Genomic DNA, 8,014 nt, shown 5'->3' with positions numbered 1-8,014 from the left:
ATAGGGGAGAGGCAGATTTTTGCCCACGGACCCTCCAGGCAAGCTCTGCATCATGCTGTGTATATATACCAGCTTGCCTGCCCTTTAATTGCAGTTTTATCAGCTACCCTAGTATTTTGCATTGCCTTACAACAAAAAACCTGAATACACCAGACACCAGCCCTAAATCACTGAATGAAAGGGGGCCTGGGGGGAGATTGCCCCCCAGATGGAGTGGAGAGACTGAGATAGAGCAGATAGCGTATCTGTATTGCAGTCCCACATCACACAGAGGCTACTTGCATGTACTGTGTCTCCTGGAGTGTAGGGACTGTCAAAAACTTTTCAACCTGTGACATACCTTATGTAGCTGTCTACATGCAGTCTTTACAATAGGGAAAGAGCAGAGTTTTTCCCACAGACCCTGCAGGCAAGCGTCTGTATATTTACCAGCTTGTCTGCTTCAGCGATTTCAGGGAATTTTTTTTCAAAGGTACAGGAGTCTCAGGGGGGTGTTCTATACACCCAGAACCCCCGTCTGGATACGCTAGTGCTTCCTATCTAAATCAACTTATCCTTCTGTCTTCTTCCCTGATCACATCTTCCCACTCCCGCTTACAAGACTTCTCTCAATCCACTTCCCTCCTCTGGAACACTCTACCTCAACACATACGCCACTCACCCACACTAGGGGATTGATTCACAAAGCGGTGCTAACCTACTTAGCACGTCTAAAGTCTTTAGGCGTGCTGCTAACCAGGGTGCTAAGTAGGTTAGCACCGGTTTTCTCAATCAGATCGTGCGCTAAATACCGCACAAAAAAGTTTTGCGCGCGCAAAGTCCTATGCGCGCGCTAAGTCCCATAGGCTTTAACCTCCCCGGCGTTCAATTTTCCCAGGATTTCTTTGCAAAAAGTGATAAAATTTATTTTTAAAACTTTTTTTTTCCCTGTAACTTGCCAAAATGTGTCAAGCAAGGGTCTAGTATACAGTGCAGGAGAGTATTGATGTGTATGCACGTTTATACTGTTCACAGCATGTTTTTATGGATGGACATTTCTGTCCATACCACTGGGGAGGTTAATAGGCACTTCGTGCAGAGCGCCCTGCACTCTGTGCATTGCGCGCATAAAGTTTTACGCACGTAAAGTTTTACGCGCGAAAAGCTCGTTTAGACGTGCTAAGGGGGTTTTCACAGGCGTGCTAACAGTTAGCACCGCTTTGTGAATCAAGCCCCTACTCTTTTTAGACGCAGGGTTCAGTATGGGCCGGTGAGTTTGTTGGATTTAGATTAGGATGGGGAGTTTTGGCTGAAGAGGTCACAAAGACTGATCTGTGGACGCGGAATTCCTCGGACCAGATAATTAGAGCCAAAGTATGAGCCAGAAAAAGACAGAATTGCCAGGCGGAAATGCTTAAGGAATTCCTTCACGGAAACAGCGTTTGTGAAAAAATCCCCTGAATTAAAGCAAAGCCAACCAGTCCATCCATCTCGCCGCGCGGACACGGCTTGGGATTGGAACTGACACTTTCAAGCAACAAGAGCCCATCCGAAGGAGGAAATCGTAGAGTGACGGCGGAATGGATTGGCGCGGACGCAGGCGCCGTGTGTGCGGACTGCAAATTAGGAAAATTCTCTAAAAAAAAGATGGATTAGCGCTGTCTGCACAAAGAGATATTTCAGTGGCAGGACATTTGTTTAGTCAAATGAGGCAGGGAATAAATGAGATAATGGAACAATTTGTCAGTCAGATGTTGGAGACGGGATTTCTGAAGAGGAATATATTATACAAGAGGAACAGAAGATTTGTCTGAAAGGAACCAGAAGACAAAGACATTATGCTGCTAAAATGTGGGTTGTCCACATAGAAGGACATGACAGGACCCCCAGCAAGGTGCCGACATCTCACAAATCTCTCAGCTGATTTCCGTAACACAATGTCGAGGAGTTCCAGCCCAGTAAAACCTTCCACTCATGAATGTTTCCCCAAAAGTTATCTGATACCTTCACCATCAACATCGAGCTGAGACGCATCCATTGTCATGTTGGGTTAGTGTTACCCAGGCATTCCCCGGCATTCTGTCCTTTGTTAGGTTCTTCCATTTCAGTCTGTTGAAGAGGAGCTGAATGAATGTTGCATTGGATGGTTATGAAACTTGTTACTGGGGTGGTTGATGATGAATGCTTACAATGGCTGAACACTAATGCTTGTTAGAATGCTCTTTTTTGGTGACATGGACAGGATAGTGGGGTAGACAGTGAGTGGATTCTCGTATCTCAGTTGCTTGATGACCATGTGGTCCGACCACTGAGATACCATGTGAACTAGACTGGAGAGACTTACCGAGTTGGGTTAGTTTTGGGTTGCAGTGAGCTTGGCTGGTCTGTGAGTTCTTAGCCAGATCCACTCCTTTACTTACTGCTCATACATCAGCCTACATACCACTTTATTCTGATGATCTTATGTCTACTAGTGGCACTTAACTGAACAAACTTTGTGAATGTTGAATCACTTTTCCCTCCATCACCCAACTTTGGACAGTGGTGTGCTGATGCAGTGGTGAATGGAGTCTCTGTTGGTCTTGCTGGTCTTGAGGATGAATACCATTCTCAATAGGATGGGCATGGGTTTGGTCTTTCTGGGATTGGTATAATCCATCTGAGTCTGAGGGAGGTCTTGGTAGGGCTGGGGTGGTCTTGATGGGCCTGGCAGTGGTCTTGCAGGGCCTGGGAATGGTCTTGCTCAGGCTGGATTAGAACCTGCGGGCCTTGGGTTGCTCTTTATATGGCTGGGGTTGATCTTGATGGCTCTGGGGGTGGTCGTGCAGGAACTGGGGTGGTTTTGCTGGCCCTGGAAGTGGACCTGTTGAGACTGGTAGTGATCTTGCTAGGGCTGGGGTTGGTCTTGCTGAGCCTGAAGGTTGTCTTGCTGAGCCTGGGGTGGTGAATAAGAATAGATAATGGATGTGGGCACAGACCTATCTATTACTTCTTCTGGCACCGCCATGTCTAGTGGTAGCACACAGAAGGCCTGTAAAGTGTGGCACCACTACATACAGCACCTCACTCCACTGAGCTGGATATTCCGGTTATGGGAAAGAAGTTGTGCTCAGAACTCAGGACTCATGTATAGCTCGGTGCAGTTTACATTTCACAGCAAGGTGTTCAGGTCAGTATGGACACGCTGGAAGTTTCTGTAAATGGAGTCCCTTTAGAAGAATTTAAGAGCATTGTGGACTCGGGTTGTACGGAACATGCATAACCCTTCAGTAATTCTGGTCTGATCGATCTGCGGGATGAACGCAAGATCTGTTTGCTAGTGGCCCATCGATAACGGAAAATTGGATACTTACCTGCCGGTAATTTTCCTTTCCAGATGTATCCATGGCAGCACGATCGGGTTAAGTCCCGCCCACTTCACCCCATAGGACTATTCTTGTATAAATTAAGCTCCCAAGCTCGCCCCCCTAGTCTTGTTAATCGTCATCACCGAACTAGGGTGGGAGCCTCGTGCTGCCATGGATACATCTGGAAAGGAAAATTACCGGCAGGTAAGTATCCAATTTTCCGTTTTCCATATGTCTCCATGGCAGCACGATCGGGAGATAACTAGTCAATAATTCAAAAGGGAGGGTGAGGTGCAATACCTATTTTTTTTTATTCACACAGTCGTATTTACAGTCAGAACATTGGTTCCGAATTGGAGAGTAGAGTTAGCCGCAGGGTCAACTCTATAATGTCGCATAAAGGTCACAATTGACGACCAGTTTGCCGCTTGGCAGATCTTTTCAGGAGAGACTTTCGTAAATGCTGCCCACGAAGTAGCCATTCCCCTGGTCGAATGAGCCGTGATTTGCTGTGGTGGTATCAGGTTGTTAGCCCTGTAGGAATCTTGGATAACTTTGACTAGCCATGATGCGATTGTTCTTGACGAGGCCGGTTCACCCTTTCTGTATCCAGAAGGGATTATAAATAGTCTTTCCGACTTCCTGAAAGGCTCAGTCCTTTGGATGTAAAGTTTCAAGTTATTTCCCACATCGAGTGGATGTGGGATGGTTCTATCCTCGTCCCATAGTGTTGGTAACGTCCATTCTTGATTGAAATGGTAAATGGAGGATACCTTAGGAACAAAATGTTGGAGTGGACGGAGGACCACCCGGTCGGGAAAGAAGTTAAGAGCTGGCTCCTGCCATCCCAACGCTTGGAGTTCTGACACTCGCCTGGCAGATGACATTGCCACTAAGAAGATTGTTTTATGCGTAAGCTGGACTAGGTTACATTCTTCTGATGGTGTATAAGGTGGTTTTGCCAGTACGTCAAGTACTAAAGGTAGATTCCACTTGGGAAACACAGTCTTTCTGGGAGGTCTTTCTTTCATTACACCCTTCAAGAACTGGATCACCAAAGGGTGTAATGCCCATCTTTGGTTAGTTAGCGCTGAAAGTGCTGTCACCTGTACCTTCAGGGAATGGTATCCTAGTCCTTTTTCGAGGCCTGATTGGAGGAAGTGAAGTACCTCCTTAACTTCCGGGTTCAACGGGTCAATTCGGGATTCTTCAGCAAATGATAAGAACCGATTCCAGATATTACTGTAAGTTTTATTAGTTGTGGGCTTCCTAGCACTAAGCATAGTTCTAATTAAAGTCTCCGAGTATCCTAGTGCCTCCAATTTCCTCCTTTCAATGTCCAGACAGCTAAATTTAGTTTTGCTGGGTTGGGATGTAGGATCGGTCCTTGATGTAGAAGGTCCGCCTGGTCTGGCAGTATCAGAGGTTGAGCTGTTTTCAGTTTCCACAGCAGTGGAAACCAAGGCCTCCTTGGCCAAAATGGTATCACCGCTAACAAAGATACTGGTTCCGTTAGGAGTCTTTTCAGCAATCTGTGTATCACTGGTATAGGGGGAAACACGTAGGCCCTTTCGAATCTCCATTCCGCTGTCAGTGCATCCGTCGCAACTGCTTGTACTGATCTCCACCTCGAATAGTACTGGTGGCACTTCCTGTTGTGGACTGTCGCCATTAAGTCTAACTGTGGGGTTCCAAACTGTTTGCATATGTCCAGATATATTGTGTCGTTTAGGGCCCATTCGTTGTTGTCTAATCGTGTGCGACTTAGGAAGTCTGCTTTGACATTCTCCGGGCCCGGAATGTACGTTGCTGATAGGAATAGAAGATTCTTCTCCGCAAACTGGAATATTGGAGCCACCTCCTGAATCAGGGTAGAAGATCTTGTTCCTCCCTGCTTCCTTATATATGCAACCGCTGTACGGTTGTCTAGACGAAGAAGTACATTTTTGTTCTGTAGCCTTGTTTTGAAATGTTGTAGGGCTAATGATGCTGCCCGTATTTCTAATATGTTTGCTGGACAGTTCGTCTGGGCTGACCTCCATGTCCCCTGGATTGATTCCTGCGCCAGATGCGCCCCCCATCCCCTCTGGCTCGCATCGGTGGTAACAATGATCGGTTCTGGTAGCTGGATGGGTAGTGGAGTGTCCAGATTCGCTGCGACAACCCACCATAACAAGCTCCTCCTCATGGCTGATGTTATGAAGATCCGCTGATTCATCTTGCCTGTTGACCATTGGTCGAGTAAGCCTTTCTGCCAAGCTCTGCCGTGCCATTGGGCCCACTTCACCATGGGTATTGTGGAGGTCATTGTACCCAGCAGGCTTAGGCATTGTCTTGCTGTCATGATAGATGTGCAGATTGCCCTCTGCATCATGTTCCTTGTCTTTATCTGCTTTTCCAGTGGTAAACCAATCGTATTCGTTACTGTCTGTAGACGTGCTCCTAGAAATATAAAGTCTTGTGACGGTGTTAGTTGACTCTTCTTTACGTTCACCTTCCACCCGAACTTCTCCAGACACTCGAGAAGGATCTGTTTGTGTGCCAGCAGTACCTGTCTGTCTTGCTCCAATAACAGTAGATCGTCGAGATAATGAAATAGTCTGAGTCCATTGACTCTTAACTTCTCGACCAGGGACAGCAGGATCTTCGAGAATACTCTTGGCGCCGTGCAGATGCCGAACGGCAGGGCCCGAAACTGAAAGTGCTGATTTGCGACCGAAAACCTCAGATATTTCTGATACTTGGAGTGGATCATCACATGAAGGTAGGCATCCTCGAGGTCTACGGACAGAGCCCAATCTTCCTGCATGATCACTTTCGTTATAGTTTGAATAGTCTCCATCTTGAAATGTTTCAGAGCGATGTGTGAGTTCAACTCCCTCAGGTCCATCACGGGCCTCAGTTCGCCTGATTTTTTCGTAACAAAGAACAAGGGGGAGTATACCCCTGTTCCTCTCTCGTGGTTGGGAACTTCCACCACTGCTCCCTTTTTTAGTAGATCTTCTATGTAATGAAGGAGAACTTTCCTTTTTTCCATAGATGATGGAATCTTTGTTGGTCTAAAGATTGTTTCTGGCGTTTTGGTGAATTTCCATCGATGTCCTAGTGATATCGTCTGGACAACCCACGGATCGCTGATGTTCTCCGCCCAGACATTCCTGAAAGACTGCAGTCTTCCGCCAACCTGTCCTGTCTGGGCGGGCTGACCATCAAAAAGGCTTCTGTTGAGAGGGGGCTGGGTTCGATCTCTTCTGTCTCGTGATTCTCTGTAGTGAGGCATGAGAGCTTTGCCAATTGCGCCTAAACTCGCGGCCTGGTCTATAGGATGTAGCAGATCTATATCTATTCTGGTTAAAGCTTGGTCTGGGAGTATAGGTTGGTCGTCTACTTTTTCGGTCCTGAGGGATCATCCCTGATTTCCCTCCTGTCACTCGGCGGATTGCATCGTCCATCTCTTGGCCGAATAAATTCTTCCCGTCATAGGGTATCTTGCACCAATCTTGCTTTGAGACTTGATCCGCAGACCACCCTTTTAGCCATAGTGCCCTTTTAGAGATGACCGTGTGAAGCATGGAACGTGCAGAGCAACGTAGTATATCCACTGCTGCCTCACCTACAAAGTCCGAGGTTAGTTTTAAATCGTCTAATGCAGCGATAATATCCTCCTTTTCTGCCCCGGACTGTAGAGCTTCTTCAATATTGTTGATCCATGCCTTCATAGCTTCTGCCACTGAGGTGAGCGCAATGGCCGGTTTACATGCCGATCCGGAGGCGGTGTAAGATCTTTTAAGTTCTGCGTCCATCTTTCTATCGAGTGGCTCTTTAAAGGAAATTGCATCTTCTCTTGGTAATGTCACATGTCTTGCCAGACCGATCACTGAAGCGTCTACTTTAGGCGGATTATCCAGACATCCCGTAATATCTTCTCCCAGTGGGTATAGTTTGTTAAATCTATTAGTTAGGGCTGGCTTCTTGTCTATTTTCTTCCACTCATCCATCATCACCTCCTTAATTTGATTAATTAATGGGAAGTTTTTTGACGTTTTCTTTAAATGCGCATAATACTCTTTCTGACCAGCGGATCCTTCCGGCACCTGTTCTTCCTGCCATTCCATGGCCTCTCTTACTGCTGATACATATGGCTGTACAAGGGCAAAATCGAATCCTCCAGGCTGATCCATGTCTACATCATCAAGTCCTGATGGGCCAGGTTGAGGGTCATTGTCTCTCTGTTGATCCACTGAGTGCGAGGGTAAGGAAGATATATAGTCGTTCATTGTTTCTTGTACTGCTTGCTTAATCATAGAGGATACGTCCAATGATCGGTCAGACTCTCTAGCCATATCATGGAAGCAATCAGTGCATACACGTTTGCCTGGTATTGCGTATTTATTACAGGCCCAACATCTCCTTCTTGAAGAGTGATATGAGCTTGAGCGATGTCTTCTAGGTGATTTAGATCTGTTACGTCTCTTAGATCGTGATCGTCTCCTAGAACGAGATCTTGATCGAGACCGGGACCTCCTCTCAGACGGTGAACGTCTTTTAGACGATCTTTTGGGAGTTTGTCGGTCTGTATCGTTTTTCTTAGTTTGAGGACGGGTTGGCTGATCCTCTTCTCCGCTCTGATTTTCCCGAGGGCTGCAAGACATAAAACAGTCTGTCAGCCAGCACTCTTTTGCTAAAAA

This window comes from Hyperolius riggenbachi, chromosome 8 (assembly GCF_040937935.1).
Source record: "Hyperolius riggenbachi isolate aHypRig1 chromosome 8, aHypRig1.pri, whole genome shotgun sequence".
Classification (NCBI taxonomy): Eukaryota; Metazoa; Chordata; class Amphibia; order Anura; family Hyperoliidae; genus Hyperolius; species Hyperolius riggenbachi.
The sequence above is the reverse complement of the archived record's forward strand: the minus strand, read 5'-3'. Positions refer to the sequence as shown.